This window comes from Phyllobates terribilis, unplaced genomic scaffold, assembly GCF_046119375.1.
Source record: "Phyllobates terribilis strain yellow unplaced genomic scaffold, ASM4611937v1 Scaffold_10__3_contigs__length_209671492, whole genome shotgun sequence".
NCBI lineage: Eukaryota > Metazoa > Chordata > Amphibia > Anura > Dendrobatidae > Phyllobates > Phyllobates terribilis.
In genome coordinates, this window is record NW_027362770.1 from 204,143,175 (window position 1) to 204,162,876 (window position 19,702).

General features: G+C 52.0%; 1 protein-coding gene across 8 annotated transcripts in view; it reads right to left on the bottom strand.

The window, feature by feature from the left end:
* The window catches only part of PIK3C2G (phosphatidylinositol-4-phosphate 3-kinase catalytic subunit type 2 gamma), a 168,776-nt gene extending 151,797 nt beyond the window's left edge, over positions 1-16,979 (bottom strand). Inside the window, exons 1-2 of one of the 8 annotated variants that reach the window (XM_073650578.1) lie at positions 16,700-16,979; positions 16,360-16,545 (exon numbers count right to left, since the gene is read on the bottom strand). The gene's annotated coding sequence lies outside the window, so the exon portion shown is untranslated. Of the gene's footprint in view, positions 1-16,349 lie in introns of all 8 variants that reach the window. The other 7 variants (XM_073650579.1, XM_073650577.1, XM_073650575.1 and 4 more) reach the window with 7 other exon arrangements.
* Between the last annotated feature and the right edge of the window lie 2,723 nt (positions 16,980-19,702).

Here is a 19,702-nt window from a genome sequence, read left to right on the forward strand (position 1 = left end):
GATCGATGGGCTTAGGCCCAAAAAGTCGCCAGGTCCGGATGGCTTAACATCCGAGTTCTTTAGGACCTTTAGGGACTCTTTGGTCCCCCTCTTGACTCAGGTGTTTAACGAGTGTCTCTCCTCGGGCACTCTGCCGAGATCATTAAGGAGGTCAGCTTTGATCATTTTGTCAAAGGGTAAGGATCCGTCACGCATTGAGAACTGGCGTCCCATAGCACTTCTCAATGTGGACAGGAAGATTTTGGCTTAGATACTTTTCAACAGACTGGTGAAGTTTGCACCCCGGCTCCTTTTGGAGGTTCAGCACTGTTGCGTTCCTGGCCGTAGCACTTTTAGTGCTGTTCTAGGTGTCCGAGAGGCCGTGGAGCAAGGCAGGGCGGGCCTTTGGAAGGGGTTCTTGCTGACCCTGGATCAGGCAAAAGCCTTTGATCGGGTTAACCACGAGTACCTCTGGTCCATGGGTATGGTCTGCCTGGATGGTTTGTGGACTGGCTTAAGACCTTGTATGCAGGGGCTGAGACTTTCCCTCTGGTGAATGGGTGGATTGGACGACCTTTCGGGGTAGGATCCGGTGTCCGTCAGGGCTGTCCTCTTAGCCCTTTGCTTTACGCGTTTGCGATCGATCCTTTCCTCAGAAGGATCGATTGTGGACCGTTGGCAGGAGTGTGGATGGGTGGGGCGGCGCCGGAGGCTATCCTGAGGGTGGTGGCCTACGCGGACGATGTCACCGTCTTTGTTTCTTCGCAAGAGGAGGCAGCGGCGGTGATGTCAGAAGTGGAGCGCTACTCGGAGGCATCCGGGTCCAAGGTCAACCAGGATAAGTGTGAGAGTCTCTGGCTGGGAGGCGGAGATCCCGAGTTTGATCTTCCGGACACCCTCCCCGAACCCCAAGAACATGCCAAAGTCCTGGGCATCGAATTCGGCCAGGGTGATTACCCCACGAAAAACTGGGAAGGCAGAATCAAAGGTGTCGCCCAAAGAGTGGACCAATGGAGGGGTTGGTCTTTGACCCTGAGGGAAAGGGTTGGCCTGTGCAAAGCTTTCCTGCTCCCCTTGCTAATCTACCTGGGCAGCGTCTGTGTCTTGCCAGAGCCTCTCTGGACACGGGTCTACAGTCTGTTCTTCCAGATGTTATGGGGGAACAGACTGAACCTAGTCAAGCGGGAGGTCACCTACCGCACGAGGAGACTAGGGGGTTTGAATATGGTGAACCCCGTGGTGTTCCTAGTGAACACCTTCTTGAAAGTGAACGTGGCAAACCTCTGGAAAGAGAGGGCTCCTCCGTGGGTATTCTCCTGCAAGGGATGGTTTCAGCCTTTCTTCCAGGAATGGGAGACAGGGGGAAGATTGAAGGATCTTCGCACACCACACGGGCATCTCCCGGCTTACGTTACCCCGGTTCTGAAAATGATTCCTCCGGTGGGGTCTGGGAATGTGGGAGGTGAGGTCCCTCCCGAGGAAACTCCTCGATATGAGGGTCTTGCTTTCTCATTTTCAGAGTCCATTGGCCCTCAAAGACTGCCCAAGTCGGGATCTGGAGGTTGGGTTGAGTTTGTTAAATTCTAGCAGGATCCCCAAGAAGTACTGGGACTTGACTTGGCGCTGCTTCCATGGTAAGCTGTATGTGAGGGACAATTTGAAGTTCAGGAGCTCCGAGGACAGGAATTGCCCCCGTGAGGCTTGTGCTAACGTGCTGGAAAGCATGGAGCACTTCCTGCTTCATTGTCCCTTTAATACAGAGGTGTACAACAGGGTGGGGGCTTCCATTGGTTGGCCGCGGCTGGCTACTCTGTGCTACGCCGGGTGGGCCTATGGAGCGTTCGGAGACCTTGGGAGAAGGGACCGAGACACTTTATTCATAGTCAGCGCAGTGGTGAGGTATTTCACGTGGAACGCACGAGTTTTAGTCTCGACGCAGAGTAAAATCCTCCATGTAGATGAAGTCTGTAGGAACATCCTAGGTGACCTGGTGAAGGTACGTTCTCTGGAGTATGAAGGACTGGGTGCCCGGAGGGCGGCCCGTCTCTGGAGGGGCTTTTCCTTCAGGGTGCCTTAGTCCAGTAGTACTCCTATATCCTGGTGGTGGGCCGATGTCTTTCCACCCTAGATTTTTGTTTTGTATTTCTGTCTCCTGAATAGAAGGTTTGCCGGCATCGAACTTGAGCCTTGGATGGTGAGTGTGTAGGTTGTGTTCTGTATATATTGTATATAATGTATAATAGGGGGTTTAGTTAGGTTGGGTGGGGGATTTGGGGGGGTTTTCATCGGCGGTGATAAGAGGACTGATCTGGCCTGGTCCAGGCCCCGCCTGGGGAAAAACTTTGGGGCCTGATCCTAGCTCGGAGTAATCCTGAACTTTGTGGCCAGAGCTGGATCAGGGGTGGCGGGATAGTTAGTGTAGGGCTGTGTTTTATGTATATATATTAAAAATTACAAAAAAAAAATAAATAAAAAAATTGTCCATGTCACTATTGTATATCTTGTTATTTTTGGTTTTCTGTGGTGTGAATGAGGTGCGGTAAGGGGGTGACTAAGGTCAGGCAGTGGGACCAGTAGGTTAGTGTTAGTTCCCGGTTGTATATACGTTATATGAGGTTTAGTGTTTTATTGTATATAATCTTGTATATAGGACGGTGTTTTATGTGTATATAGGACGGTGTGAGCGTTGTGTGGGATTGTATATAGTAGTATGAATGAAGCTGGGCCGGGGGTCTTATAGGTTTTATAATAGTTATTTCTTCTCTATGTATATATTCCTGGGGGGATTTTGTTCTTTCTCTGTAGGTCGGATCTTCTATTTTCTGTGATTTGTGTCGGGTTTTTGTCGTCTTGTTCTGCAGTTTTTGTTCTTATGTTTTGTGTCCTGTAATGTTTTCTTCTATAAATAAAAAAGACCTACAATCTATTACTCCCTGTTATCAGCCATTACTGGGGGAGGAGACTACAATCTCTGACTCCTTGGTATCAGGCTCCTGTGTATACAGTATATATATATATCAGTGGCTCTTCGCTCACACTGTGGTGGTTGTTGACCTCTCTGGTTTATATACTGCAGTTGTAGTAGTTTGCACCTGTTCACATTTGCTTCGCTCTGGTCAGTTTTGTCGTCTTTATTATAGGTGGTGGAGGCCTGATTAGTCGGCTGTTCTCCTGTATCAGAGTTCGGCCTCATTCACACGTCACTTTCTTGTGCTGCTTTGTACAGATTTTGGTGTATGTTTTTATGTAGGGTCAGTGGACAATCGATGTTTGCTAATATGTTGATTACCCATTGTATAAGTCCATGTAGCTTGTTGACCTGCAAACATTGAAGGGACAAACTATGCAGATTGAATAAATACTCAGACAATGAGAGTTGTTCTCATCCCACATTTCCTCTGACTTGTGGATGATGGCTTGAACCACAGATGTGGGAATAAAAAGGAATTCCTATCCGTCTACCAAGAGACTCTACTGTCATGCCAGCTGTGGGAAAGACTTAATGCAACACAAAGGGAAGAGGGAAAGGGAGCCCAGACACTAGGGAAAAGGGGTAGTGGAGACCTCCTAGGCTGATCTAATATCACCATCTCCACTAAAGTCCCTATATTGGTTCCGCTAGTCGATCCCCAATGACAACTAAAGACAACAAGGGGGAACAAACAAGGGAAGATAGCTTAGCTTTAGTTGACTTCAGAGAGATGAACACCTGTCCTCTTAGCTCCAGAGAGGAAGAAGTAACGCACTTGCTCCAAGCCTTCACAAGAAGTAATGTGAGTATTGCCAGCACTTCCCTCTAGCAGACAGCAGGTATTTATAAACCCAGGCCAGGGTGTTACTTAGCAAAAGGAAGGTAGCCGCTGGGTACTAGAGAGACAGCCTCTAAGAAGGTGTCTGTAATGTCAAACGTAGAGATCTTCTGCAACCAGCTGCAGGGCGAGGGCAACTTCTGACACACCCAGGACAGTACCCCCCCCTATGAGTGACCTCCGGACACTCAGGACCGGGTTTCTCAGGATAAGAGGTGTGAAATGAACGAACCAACCTGGGAGTGTTCACCTCTGATGCTGAAACCCACATCCTCTCCTCTGGACCATAGCCTTTCCAGAGCACCAAGTATTGTAGGGAACGACGTTGGAGACGAGAATCTACAATCCTGGAAATCTGGAACTCCAGATTGCCATCAACCATTACTGGGGGCGGTGGTAGAGGAGAGGGCTCAAGAGGTTCTACATATTTCTTGAGTAAGGACCTGTGGAACATGTTGTGGACCTTAAGGGCCTGAGGAAGTTCAAGACGAAACGCTGCTGAGTTAATGATGGCGGTTATTTTATAGGGACCAATAACACTAGGTCCCAGCTTCCAAGAAGGAGCCTTCAACCTTATATTCCTTGTAGACAACCACACAAAGTCATTCACATTCAGGTCCGGACCTGGCAAGCGTTTTCTGTCAGCCATACGTTTATACCTGTCTGCCATGATCTTCAAATTACTCAGAAACCCCCCCCCCCACACCGAGGAGAGCGACGAAGCAAAATGTTCCTCCTCAGGAACTCCTGAAGCTTCTCCCTGACTAAAGATACCAAACTGTGGGTGATAACCGTATGCACCGAAGAACGGTGACCTGCCAGTGGATTCTTGATGATGATTATTAATGGCAAATTCTGCCAGCGGTAAGTAAGATGCCCAATCCTCCTGATTTTTGGAGACGAAACACTTGAGGTAGGTCTCCAAGTTCTGATTGACCCGCTCAGTCTGTCCATTCGACTGAAGGTGGAAGGCAGAGGAAAAGGACAACTGCACCCCCAGTCGAGAACAGAATGCCTTCCAGAACTTGGAAACAAACTGGGTCCCCCGATCAGACACCACATCGGAGGGAACCCTGTGAAGCTTCACGATCTCATTTATGAACACCTGAGTAAGTGTCTTGGTATTCGGAAGTGCAGGTAAAGCGACGAAGTGAACCATTTTACTGAACCTATCTACAACCACCAAAACCACCGTTTTGCCTGCAGAAGCCGGTAGGTCAGTAATAAAATCCATGGACAAGTGTGTCCATGACCTACTAGGAATAGGTAGCGGAAGAAGAGTACCAGACGGACGGGTATGCGAAACCTTAGAACGCGCGCAAATACTACAAGCAGCTACGTGTTCAATTACATCCCAATGCAACCCCAGCCACCAAAAACGACGAGAGAGGAGGTCCGCGGTTGCCTTACCACCTGGATGACCAGCAAGCACAGAGTTATGATGTTCCTTAATTACTTTGCGGCGCAGATTAGATGGTACAAATAACCTTCCTGAAGGGCAGGAGGCAGGGGCGTCCCCCTGAGCCTCCAACACCTCACCCTCCAGTTCAGGATAAAGAGTCGAAATAACTACCCCCTTCTGTAATATCGGGGCAGGGTTCTCACGGTCACCACCACCAGCTCCGGGACAAAGCATCAGCCTTGACGTTTTTGACCCCTGGACGGAAAGTGATAACAAAATAGAATCCAGTAAAAACAGGGACCATCTGGCTCCCCTAGAATTGAGACGTTTAGCTGACTGGAGATATCACTGATTCTTATGGTCAGTGATAACAGTAATAGGATGGACAGCCCCCTCCAACCAATGTCGCCATTCCTCCAACGCCAATTTGATCACCAAAAGTTCCCTATTACCCACGTCATAATTTCTCTCAGCCAAAGACAATTTTTTATAAAAGAAGGCGCATAGACGCCATTTACCAGAGGACGGACCCTGAGACAACACAGCCCCAACCCCGACATCCGACGCATCAACCTCCACAATAAAGGGTTGGGAAACATCAGGATGACTGTGTATAGGTGCAATGGCAAAGTGATTCTTTAAGGAAGAAAAAGACGGGAGGGAGGCATCCGACCATTTGGAAAAATCAGACCCCTTCTTAGTCATGTGTGGCGCCCCTAAGGGTTCGGTCGCCACAGAGGTACTGCATCTCACCCAGAGGTGTGGTATCTCACTCTCAGGTAAAGAAGGAGTACAGCTCGGGACCCTAATACCTGCATCCAACACATACCCGTAGTGGAGGTAGGGTGAGATTGCTCCTAAGGGAGAGCACAGTCCCGGGTCCCTAGCTGAGGGGAGGTGCTATGTAGTGGGTGTGGGTGGAGGAAGTAGCTTAGGGGAGCACATGAGAGGGAGGTATTAATAGAGAAGCCATCTTGTTCAGTTCAGTCAGTCCAGTCAGAACAGTGAGAGGAGTGGAGCAGGAGAAGAGAGGAGCAGGAAGGGCTCAAGGAACGAGGAAGGAACCCCACCCCAGGGGTACGGGCAGGTCTGGAGGCCACCCGTACGCCCGAATCTACCAGGAGGTGGTGGGGTCAGGCCACACAAAGGGGACTGGTCCCTCAACTAGCAGAGAACTTTATGTCTCAACTAGAAACCGGAGGCTGCAGTATTTCAAGTCCTGCCGTCAACAGTCCATATCAGTCTCACCAAGAAGGTAGCTATAGAGGACCCAGGGGACGGAACAGACGTCGCCCGACAAGGCCCGCAGGTACCGGATTGGGACACTTGATATGAGGTGCAGGGAGACGGCCAGATAGAGAACACACAGAAGGGGGTCCCGCTAAGTACTCCGGAGATATCTGAGGGTGGACTGAACCCCTCCCTGAGTAAGCGCAGCACGACGAGGGAAGTTACCCTGGTACCTGTAACTTGGACTGCAACAACCGTGAATAAAGACCCTGAGGACTGCACCCCATTGTCTCTGTGATTATTGCTGCGCCATCAAACCCTGCACTACAACGCCCAGCACAACCTACAACATCTAAACTGCCCTGGAGCTAAGCTCTACCTGTGGAGAGCTGAACCAACTCTGCTGCACTAACATCAGCTCCAGAGGACCTGCACAGCAGCGGTGGCTCCACATAGCCGCATACCACAGGTGGCGTCACAAACTTTATATATATCTACTATATAATTGTCTTATCCCGTCTGTCTGTCTTGGAAATCCCGCGTCGCTCATTGGTCCGGCAGCGGCCAATCAGCGCCGCGGGATTTCTGAAAAAAGATGGCGGCCGTTAGCGGCTCATCTGGCGGACGGAGGTCAGCGGCGATGCAGCGGGGAGATGAGCGGCGCTAGCAGCACAACTACCCCGACCGGCGCCGCTGACCTCCATGCGGCTAACGTCGGAAGATCAGCGGCTTGGCCCGCTGATCTCCCGACAGCAAGTGTGAACGGAGAACCGGGGAGCGGCGCCGCCGGTTGGGATGCTTCTGCTGCGAGCAGCCGCTCATCTCCCGGCTTCTCGCACCAGAAGGAGCCGCACAGGCAGCGCCGCTCCCCGGTCCTCGCTAATACGGAGCCGCACAAGCAGCGCCGCTCCCGGGCCCACACTAATACAACGTTGATTGGTCGCGGTGGCCGGCCGCGACCAATCAGCGATATCGGCGGCAAATTTAAACGCCGCTCTGCTCATTGGTCGCGGTGGCCGGCCGTCCGCGACCAATCAGCGAGATTGGCACCAAATTTAAACAACGCTCTGCTGATTGGTCGCGGATGGCAGAGATATCTATATCCATATCTCAATATGATTGGTCGCCGGCCGCGACCAATCAGCAGCATTGCCGCCAAATTTAAACCTCGCTCTGCTGATTAGTCGCAACCACCGGCCGCGACCAATCAGCGATATTGGCGCCATATTTAAACACCGCTCTGCTCATTGGTCGCGGTTACAGGTCACGAATAACCAGCATTATTGGCGACAAATTTAAACCCCGCTCTGCTGATTGGTCGCGTTCGCTGGCCGCGACCAATAAACATTATTGGCACCAAATTTAAACCCCGCTCTGCTGATTAGTCGCGACCGCCGGCCGTGACCAATCTGCGATATAGGCGCCAAATTTTAACACCGGTTTGCTAATTGGTCGCGGTTGCTGGCCTCGACCATTCAGCGATTTTGGCGCCAAATTTAAATACCGCTCTGCTGATTGCGCCCGGTCGGCCGCATACCTATTCTAGAATACCCGATGCGTTAGAATCGGGCCACCATCTAGTATATATATATATAGAGATAGATGGTGGCCCGATTCTAACGCATCGGGTATTCTAGAATAGGTATGCGGCCGAACGGGCGCAATCAGCAGAGCGGTATTTAAATTTGGCGCCAAAATCGCTGATTGGTCGAGGCCGGCAACAGCGACCAATTAGCAAAGCGGTGTTAAAATTTGGCGCCTATATCGCAGATTGGTCACAGCCGGCGGTCGCGACTAATCAGCAGAGCGGGGTTTAAATTTGGCGCCAATAATGCTGATTGGTCGCAGCAGACGCCACCGCGACCAATCAGCAGAGTGGCGTTTAAATTTGCCGCCCATCTCGCTGATTGGTCACGGTAGCCGGCCGCGACCAATCAGCAGAGTGGCGTTTAAATTTGCCGGCCATCTCGCTGATTGGTCGCAGCTGGCCACCGCGACCAATCAACGTCGTATTAGTGTGGGCCCGGGAGCGGCGCTGCTTGTGCGGCTCCGCATTAGCGAGGACCGGGGAGCGGCGCTGCCTGTGCGGCTCCTTCTGCTGCGAGAAGCCGGGAGATCAGCGACTGCTCGCAGCAGAAGCATCCCAACCAGCGGCGCCGCTCCCCGGTTCTCCGTCCGCCAGATGAGCCGCTAACGGCCGCCATCTTTTTTCAGAAATCCCGCGGCGCTGATTGGCCGCTGCCGGACCAATGAGCGACGCGGGATTTCCAGGACAGAGAGACAGACAGACGGGATAAGACAATTATATAGTAGATATAAAAAAAACTTTATTAATCCCCTGTAAATAACCCCTTTTGATTGACCGCCCTGGGTCATGAACCAGGTGACCGCCACTGTGACATCCCCCATCGCAAAGACCGGCCCGGCACCGAGTACCCCACGGCCCACGGGGCGCGTCATCTTTGGCGTCACGAACAGGATATGAGCCCACCCGTTATCACCGGGTATTGTGCGCCTAAAGACTGTTTTATACTGAATGTGGCGCCCGCCCCAGAAGAACGGGCGCCATTACGTGCGAGCCAAAAGACAACAAGAAACCGCCTCCCATCATGGGCCAGGTTCCAGAATGGCGCCAAAAGCGAGGCCCGCCCCGAGCAACAGTGACTATGTGTGTAGATGTGTACATCAAGCCGGGGGGGCCGCCTCAAGGTGTGGCCGACAGCAAGATGCCATGGAACCGCCCCCGAAAGGGGAGAGGAGAGAAGAAACCTGGGAGACAGGGTGTGGTCTCCAAGAGTCCAGACAGACCGCACCCGGAGGGCAAGATGGAGAGTCAGGAGCCAGCTCCCATCCGTGGTCTGCAGCAAGCGACAAGGCCTCTCACCTTGGGGGAGGCCATGGCAGAGCTATCCCTGGAGGATACTGAATTCCTCCAGGCGGAAATCCAGGAGCTGGGCCGGAGAATGGAGAGGGCCCAGCAGGACGCCATTGCCGGCTGGAAAAAGGAGCTGCTGGAGAAGCTGATGATCCGGCAGCAGCCTGCGCTGCAGCTCATCAACAGCGCCCCATCCCAGGGGGAACCTGAACGGAGACAGGAGACAGAGCGGCACAAGCGCGGCCGCGGGAGCATTTAAGGAGAGACTCCCTGTCCCGGGCGCTGAGAGTGCTAGCCTGCTCCTCTGCTCCCTGGCGGAACCTCCAACCCCGGGCGCCTGCTCTGCCAATCTGCTCCCCGGTCTCCAGGCGGAATCTCCCGTCCCAGGCACCTATTTCACTGACTGGCTCCCAGACCCCCTGGCGGAAACCCTGATCCCGGGCACTTGCTCCGCTGACATGCTCCTGGGCCCCCTACCGGAGCCACCAGCCCCCGCACCCGAGTGGGTCTATGGAAACACCACCTACGACTGGTCCGCCCAATATGAGGACCAGCAAGGACCACCGCTAGCACCTGCACCTGCACCCCCGGTTACCTGCCCAGGAGGAGAAGAGTTCCGGTGGGATAACCGGGAAGGGGACCTCATGGCGTTCCCGAGGGAGATGCAGGCCCAGGCCCTCCGGAGGGAAGAGCACTGCAGGAGGAAGCTCCTGCAGCTGGAGCGGGAACGTCACGACCGGCAGGTGCGGTGGGAACGGATGGAGGCCCGACACATGGCGGCCAAAACCCGGGCCCGCCAAGCAAGAGCTGCCACCCCTAGTCCCCGTCTGGAGGGGATCGTAGTCAAGTTCGATCTGGACGCTGGGTGGGGCTTTGTGAGGGAGCCGCACACAGATCGAGACGTCTTTGTTAACCGGCGGGATGTAGAACCCCACCTCCAACAGGCGCATCCCGGCCGAGACCTCTATCCTGGTGACTACGTCACATTTACCCGTCACAAGGGCGAGCGCGGGTGGTATGCCCTCCAAGTATATCAAGTGGCGAAAAGGAGAGACATGCCCCTGCAGCGCGAGGCTGAAGACTCGGCTGGGTCAGCCTGCAGGAACCAAGAGTTCCCCCAGAGGGAGCACCCCTGTTAAACTGTTTATAGTTACCTGGAAGGGTACAACCCTGCCAGTTTAAAAAGTTAATTTGTGTGCCTTTAAAGTTTTATAGTTACCCGTTTAAAAGGACTACCAGGTTATGGACGGTGAATAACCAAGGAACTTTCCGTTGTAAATAGTTGCACTTCTTAAAGTGCCCCTTATTGGTTTTATATATACAAAGCTGACCTCAGAACAAAAACCCGTTTGGCGTGGCCGAAGACTTGGTCCAGCACCTGGATCATCTATGCCCTGCAGCCACGCCCAGGGCCTATGTTGAGGGTTTTCGGACGGGTCCCTCATGCTCATGTTTGCTGGTTTGCACCATGATAAAGAAAATGGACACCCGGTTGCAGATTGTGCTGTGACCTGTTGAAAAATGTTTTATATGAAGAAATGTTTTATAAGTGTAAAGAAAAATGTTCTTTAAAAAGTCTCAATGTTTTGATAAAAACGTAACCAGTAACGTTCAAGAAAAAGTGCCTCCCATTAAGGGAAGAAATGTTATGTTTATGATCTTATATGTGATGCATCAAAAATTTGCATGTCTGTAACATACCCTGTTTTTACTCTGTTCCAGCCCGCGGACATGCTGTGTTTTACCAGGGGTTATGTGGCGCCCCTGAGGGTTCGGTCGCCACAGAGGTATTGCACCTCACCCAGAGGTGTGGTATCTCACTCTCAGGTAAGGAAGGAATACAGCTCGGGACCCTAACACCTGCATCCAACACATACCCGCAGTGGGGGTAGGGCGAGATTGCTCCTAAGAGAGAGCACAGTTCTGGGTTCCTAGCTGAGGGGAAGTGCTATGTAGTGGGTGTGGGTGGAGGAAGTAGCTTAGGGGAGCACATGGAAAAAAGGTATAAATAGAGAAGCCATCTTGTTCAGTTCAGTCAGTCCAGTCAGAACAGTGAGAGGAGTGGAGCAGGGCTCTGCAGGAGCTCTGATCAGGCAGAGGGCTTGAGGAGAGGCCCAGGACTGAAGGAGGAGAAGAGAGGAGCAGGAAGGGCTCCAGGAACGAGGAAGGGACCCCAGGGGTACGGGCAGGGCTGGAGGCCACCCGTACGCCCAAATCTACCATGAGGTGGAGGGGTCAGGCCACACAAAGGGGACCGGTCCATCAACTAGCAGATAACTTTATGTCTCAACTAGAAACCGGAGGCTGCAGTATTTCAAGTCCTGCAGCCAACAGTCCATATCAGTCTCACCAAGAAGGTAGCTATATAGGACCGACCCAGGGGACGGGACAGACGTCGCCCGACAAGGCCCGCAGGTACCGGATTGGGACACTTGGTATGAGGTGCAGGGAGACGGCGAGAGAGAGAACACACAGAAGGGGGTCCCGCTAAGTAGTCCGGAGATATCTGAGGGTGGACTGAGCCCCTCCCTGAGTAAGCGCAGCACGACGAGGGAAGTTACCCTGGTACCTGTAACTTGGACTGCAACAACTGTGAGTAAAGACCCTGAAGACTGCACCCCATTGTCTCTGTGATTATTATCTGTACCATCACCTCTGCACTACAACACCCAGCATCATCTATAATATCTACACAGCCCTGGAGCTAAGCTCTACCTGTGGAGAGCTGAACCAACTCTGCTGCACTAACATCAGCTCCAGAGGTTCTGCACAGCAGCGGCGGCTCCACATAGCCGCATACCACAGGTGGCGTCACGAACTATATATATATAAAAACTTTATTAATCCCCTGTAAATAACCCCTTTTGATTTACTGCACTGGGTCGTGGACCGGATCACCGCCACTGTAACATCCCCCATCACAACGACCGGCCCGGCACCGAGTACCCCACAGCCCAGGGGGTGCGTCACATGTCAGTGAGGGGTTTCACAATTACAGAGTAATTTTGGATGAATTTCCAGTAAAAGTTAGTAAAGCCCAGAAAATGTTGTAGGGCCTTAAGGGTCTCGGGACGTTCCCAGTCAAGGACTGCACGGATCTTTTCCGGATCCATCTGAAAACCCGAAGATGACAACAGGTGACCCAAAAACTGCACCTCCTGAACAAATTGGCATAAAGTTTGTTATCCCTTAATATCTGGAGCACCTGCTTAACATGCCCCCGATGTGTCTCCAAATCAGGTGAATAAACCAAAATATCGTCCAGAAAGACCACCACAAACCACCCCACCAAATGATGGAAAATATCATTTATGAAATGCTGGAACACCGCAGGTGCATTGGTCAGACGGAAAGGCAAAACCAGACTCTTGAAATGTCCTTCCGGGGTACTGAACGCTGTTTTCCATTCGTCTCCTTCTCGGATTCTAACCAGATTGTAGGCCCCCCTTAAATCCAACTTGGAGAATACCTTAGCTCCCACAACCTGGCTGAACAAATCAGGAATCAGAGGAAGAGGGTATGGATCATGGATGGTAATTTGATTTAATTCCCGGAAATCTAAATGGGGACATAGACCATCTTTTTTCTTCACAAATAAGAACCCTGCTGCCACTGGGGAAGATGAGGGTCTGATATGTCCCTTCTCCAGACTCTCCGCAATGAAATCCTTCATGGCTTGTCTCTCAGGGCCAGAAAGATTATACAGTCTGGACTTCGGTAGTTTAGCTCCGGGGGGTCAGGTTAATAGGACAGTCATAAGCACGATGAGGAGGCAAATCCTGACACCCCCTCTCAGAAAAAACATCCTCAAAACCAGACAGAGAAGCAGGTAATATTTCCGTAGAGACAGTAGCAAGGGAAATATCTAAACAGTACTCATGGCAGTAATCTGCCCATTCAATAATCTCCCCGGTTTGCCAATCCACCAATGGAATATGTTTAACAAGCCAAGGAATACCCAAAACAATAGGTGTGGGAAGATTGTCCAGGACATAGCAAGGGATTATTTCACAATGAACCGACCCCACCCTCAGTTTTAAATTATGTACAATCTGAGTAAATGCTTTCTGTGCAAGTGGAGCCGAGTCGATGGCGAAGATGGGAATAAGTTCAGCTAAAGCACAGCAAGCAAGACCATGAGTTTTCACAAACTCCGCATCAACCATGCTGACTCCGGCTCCACTGTCAACAAACACAGACATTTTCTCAGTTTTGCTCTCTAGCACCACCTCTGCTGTCAGGACAAACTGGGAACTGCAGGTTGGCAACAAATGCACCCCTTGTTTATCCAACTCCAGACTACCAAGAGTTAATCGAGTCTCCTTTTGTTTAGAAATTGAATGTCCCAACAAAATGTCCCTTTTTCCCACAAAAAAATACATCTTTTTTCTTGCAAATCTCCGGGGAGATGTATGATGTAGAGACACCCCCTAACTGCATGGGTTCCTCCACCTCCCCCAGTACTGGTTCACTGCCAGACCGCTCCCCCGGCAGAGGTACAGAACCCCGACATGAAGGACCCGGAGAAGGTGGTCTCATTCGCCTATCCCAAAGACGTCTATCAAGACGCATGGTAATGACATGGGAGCCTCCAAGGACTAAGTGATTTCATATACAGCCAAGCCATCTTTCAACCTTTCAGTAAGACCCTGACAAAATTGGCTTCTAAGGGCTGAGTCCTTCCATTTGGAATCCGTCGCCCATCTACAGAATTCAGAACTGTACGTCTCCACTGACCGATTCCCCTGCTGAAGGCGACGTAGCCGAGACTCAGCCAACACGACTCGGTCAGGGTCATCATAGATGAGGGCTAGAGCCCCGAAAAAACGCTCTACAGACTGGAGACAAACCGAATCCTGCGGTAAAGAAAAGTGCCTATGACTGAGGATCTCCCTGCAGTAGAGACATCACAATACCAACCCGCTGCTCCTGATTACCGGAGGAGTAAGGACGAAGTTTAAAGTACAGTTTTCAGGCCTCCTTGAATACAGAAAAACTTGTCGCTACCTCCAGAAAACCTGTCCGGGAGGGCAACCTTGGGCTCAGGCTGGACCCCTCACCGATCAGCTGCTATCGGTGCCGGCGGCAGCCTCCGGCAGGAAGTGCTCACCTGCGGGGCTCCGCCGTCAAGTGGTAGTAGCCGCCGCGGTGTACTGCAGATCCGCCTCCCATTCAATTGAATGAGTAACGGATGTGCAGTAACAAGCGCCTACGGATAGGGCATCAATGTAAAAGTAGTGGGCAACTTCTTTAAGCCGTGGCTAGGGAAGGGAGGGGGATGAGTGCTAGTCGATCCCCACTGACAACTAAAGACAACAAGAGGGAACAAACAAGGGAAGATAGCTTAGCTTTAGTCGACTTCAGAGAGATGAACACCTGTCCTCTTAGCTCCAGAGTGGATGAAGTAATGCACTTGTTCCGAGTCTTCACAAGGGGTCATGTGAATATCGCCAGCACCTCCCTCTAGCAGACAGCAGGTATTTATACACCCAGGCAATGGGGGTTAATTAGCAAGAAGAAGGTAGCTGCTGGGTCCTAGAGAGACAGCCTCTAAGAAGGTGTCTGCAATGTCAAATGAAGAGATCTCCTGCAACCAACTGCAGGGCGACTGTCTGTCACTTCTGACACACCTGTGACATCTACAGGACAACAGCAAGGACATCATGGCTCCATCAAGACCACGACATTAGCTGGAAGAATACAGATCTGCTCCGTTAACTATCACTGAACCCATCGATATGTTTGGGGTAGCCAGGTTGAGACACTCCGGTCTCCTGGCCTTGTACCTCGATGGACTGCTAGCTTCCTAAGCTTGCCGCAACCTTCTCTCTGTGGGGGCCCGCCAGAAGCGGGGGGCCACAGGTAATACAGGTCACATGTACAGGTCTATATGGCAGTAATACAGGTCACATGTACAGGTCTATATGGCGGTAATACAGGTCACATGTACAGGTCTATACGGCGGTAATACAGGTCACATGTACAGGTCTATACGGCGGTAATACGGGTCACATGTACAGGTCTATACGGCGGTAATACAGGTCACGTGTATAGTGTATATGGCGGTAATACAGGTCACATGTACAGGTCTATACGGCAGTAATACAGGTCACATGTACAGTGTATATGGCGGTAATACAGGTCACGTGTACAGTGTATATGGCGGTAATACAGGTCACATATACAGTGTATATGGCGGTAATACAGGTCACATATACAGTGTATATGGCGGTAATACAGGTCACACGTACAGGTCTATATGGCGGTAATACAGGTCACACGTACAGTGTATATGGCGGTAATACAGGTCACATATACAGTGTATATGGCGGTAATACAGGTCACATGTACAGTGTATATGGCGGTAATACAGGTCACATGTACAGGTCTATATGGCGGTAAAACAGGTCACATGTACAGTGTATATGGCGGTAATACAGGTCACATGTACAGTGTATATGGCGGTAATACAGGTCACATGTACAGTGTATATGGCGGTAATACAGGTCACATGTACAGGTCTATATGGCGGTAAAACAGGTCACATGTACAGTGTATATGGCGGTAATACAGGTCACATGTACAGTGTATATGGCGGTAATACAGGTCACATGTACAGGTCTATATGGCGGTAATACAGGTCACATGTACAGTGTATATGGCGGTAATACAGGTCACATTTACAGTGTATATGGCGGTAATACAGGTCACATGTACAGGTCTATATGGCGGTAAAACAGGTCACATGTACAGTGTATATGGCGGTAATACAGGTCACATGTACAGTGTATATGGCGGTAATACAGGTCACATGTACAGGTCTATATGGCGGTAATACAGGTCACATGTACAGTGTATATGGCGGTAATACAGGTCACATGTACAGGTCTATATGGCGGTAATACAGGTCACATGTACAGTGTATATGGCAGTAATACACATCACCTTTCCCCCATGTATATTTGCCCGTATGTTATAGCTCACGGCCTTCGGCTTGCACACAGATATATATATATATATATATATATATATATATAAATATATATATACACACGTCATGTTACCCGTCTCCGCTGCTTCCCGTCCTCGCCTGCTGCTTCCCGTCCTCGCCCGCTTTCTGTTCTTTCCTCCTGGTGTTTTCTGCTCTTCTTTACCTTAGATAAGGAGGAGTCACAGCCCCATTATATACACTGACAGTGGGGGTGGCGGCACGTCACAAGTCACCTGTCACCCGTCACTCCGCTCTACACCTCTCAGGAGGTCTCCAGGATTCCTCCTTTCCCCACCTGGGGTGGCGGCACGTCACCCGTCACTCCGCTCTACACCTGACTCTCGGGAGGTCTCCAGGATTCTTCCTTTCCCCACCTGGGGTGGCGGCACGTCACCCGTCACTCCGCTCTACACCTGACTCTCAGGAGGTCTCCAGGATACTTCCTTTCCCCACCTAGCTGCAGGGAGGATCCTTTTTAGACTTTCTGTGTCAGGGGAGTGACTTTCCGGCAATCACACACCACGCCTGAAGAATGCGCCTACACCAAAGTCTACTCCACCTGCTCAGATAAGAAAAACCGGATCACCACCTGCAATACTCAGGAAGACCACCTGAGGGTGACACAGAGGAACAAGAGAAGTGGCACTAAGGGCTGTTGCATTTCCCTGTGATATCACAATTTATGCTAAGGCGCCCTCTGGTGGCCGGAGGAGGAGGAGCCTCATATCACACCCAGGAATAACCTTCTGAGAGTACAGCGCCTTCTGGTGGCCGGAGGAGGAGGAGCCTCATAGCACACACAGGAATGACCTTCTGTGAGTACAGCGCCTTCTGGTGGCCGGAGGAGGAGGAGCCTCATATCACACCCAGGAATGACGTTCTGTGAGTACAGCGCCTTCTGGTGGCCGGAGGAGGAGGAGCCTCATATCACACCCAGGAATAACCTTCTGAGAGTACAGCGCCTTCTGGTGGCCGGAGGAGGAGGAGCCTCATATCACACCCAGGAATGACCTTCTGAGAGTACAGCGCCTTCTGGTGGATGGAGGAGGAGGAGCCTCATATCACACCCAGGAATGACCTTCTGTGAGTACAGTGCCCTCTGGTGGGCGGAGGAGGAGGAGCCTCATATCATACCCAGGAATGACCTTAGGAGAGTACAGCGCCTTCTGGTGGCCGGAGGAGGAGGAGCTCCATATCACACACAGGAACGACTTTCTGAGAGTACAGCGCCCTCTGGTGGCCGGAGGAGGAGCCTCATGTTACACCCAGGAATGACCTTCTGTGAGTACAGCGCCCTCTGGTGGCCGGAGGAGGAGGAGCCTCATATCATACCCAGTAATGACCTTAGGAGAGTACAGCGCCCTCTGGTGGCCGGAGGAGGAGGAGCCTCATATCATACCCAGTAATGACCTTAGGAGAGTACAGCGCCTTCTGTTGGCCGGAGGAGGAAGAGCCTCATATCATACCCAGGAATGACCTATTGGGAGTACAGCGCCTTCTGGTGGCCGGAAGAGGAGGAGCCTCATATCACACCCAGCAATGACCTTCTGTGAGTACAGCGCCCCCTGGTGGCCAGAGGAGGAGGAACCTCATATCACACCCAGGAATGATCTACGTTGAATACAGCGCTCTCTGGTGGCCGGAGGAGGAGCCTCATATACACCCAGGAACGACCTTCTGAGACTACAGCGCCTTCTGGTGGCCGGAGGAGGAGGAGCCTCATATCACAACCAGGAATGAGCTTCTATGAGTACAGCGCCTTCTGGTGGCCGGAGGAGGATGAGCCTCATACCATACCCAGGAATGACCTTCTGAGAGTACAGCGCCCTCTGGTGGCCGGAGGAGGAGGAGCCTCATATCAAAACCAAGAATCAGATTCTGAGAGTACAGCGCCCTCTGGTGGCCGGAGGAGGAGAAGCCTCATATCACACCCAGGAACGACCTTCTGAGAGTACAGCACCTTCGGGTGGCCGGAGAAGGAGGAGCCTCATATCACAAGCAGGAATGAGCTTCTGTGAGTACAGCGCCTTCTGGTGGCCGGAGGAGGATGAGCCTCATACCATACCCAGGAATGACCTTCTGAGAGTACAGCGCCCTCTGGTGGCCGGAGGAGGAGGAGCCTCATATCAAAACCAAGAATCAGATTCTGAGAGTACAGCGCCCTCTGGTGGCCGGAGGAGGAGAAGCCTCATATCACACCCAGGAACGACCTTCTGAGAGTACAGCGCCTTCTGGTGGCCGGAGGAGCAGGAGCCTCATATCAAACCCAGGAATGACCTTCTGTGAGTACAGCACCCTCTGGTGGCTGGAGGAGGAGGAGCCACATATCACAACCAGGAATGAGCTTCTGTGAGTGCAGCGCCCTCTGGTGGCCGGAGGAGGAGCCTCATATCACACCCAGGAATTACCTTCTGAGAGTACAGCGCCCTCTGGTGGCCGGAGGAGGAGGAGCCTCATATCACACCCGGGAATGACCTACTGGGAGTACAGCGCCCCCTGGTGGCCGGAGGAGGAGGAGCCTCATATCACACCCAGAAATGACCTTCTGTGAGTACAGCACCCTCTGGTGGCCGGAGGAGGAGGAGCCACATATCACAACCAGGATTGAGCTTCTGTGAGTACAGCGCCCTCTGGTGGCCGGAGGAGGAGCCTCATATCACACCCAGGAATGACCTTCTGAGAGTACAGCACCCTCTGGTGGCCGTAGGATGAGGAGCCTCATATCACACCCGGGAATGACCTTCTGTGAGTACAGCGCCCTCTGGTAGCTGGAGGAGGAGGAGCCTCATAGCACACCCAGGAATGAACTTCTGTGAGTACAGCACCCTCAGGTGGCCGAAGGAGGAGGAGCCTCATATCACACACAGGAATGACCTTCTGAGAGTACAGCGCCCTCTGGTGGCCGGAGGAGGAGCCTTATATCACACTCAGGAATAACCTTCTGTGAGTACAGCGCCCTCTGGTGGCCGGAGGAAGAGGAGCCTCATATCCCACCCAGGAATGACCTTCTGTGAGTACAGCGCCCCCTGGTGGCATGAGGAGGAGCCTCATAGCACCCCCAGGAATGAACTTCTGTGAGTACAGCGCCCTCCGGTGGCTGAGGAGGAGCCTCATTTTACACCCAGGAATGACCTTCTGTGAGTACAGCGCCCTCTGGTGGCCGGAGGAGGAGGAGTCTCATAGCACACCCAGGAATGAACTTCTGTGAGTACAGCGCCCTCTGTTGGCCGGAGGAGGAGGAGCTTCATATTACACCCAGGAATGACCTTTTGAGAGTACAGCGCCTTCTGGTGGCTGAGGAGGAGGAGCCTCATTTTACACCCAGGAATGACCTTCTGTGAGTACAGCGCCCTCTGGTGGCCGGAGGAGGAGGAGCCTCATATCACACCCAGGAATGACCTTCTGTGAGTGCAGCG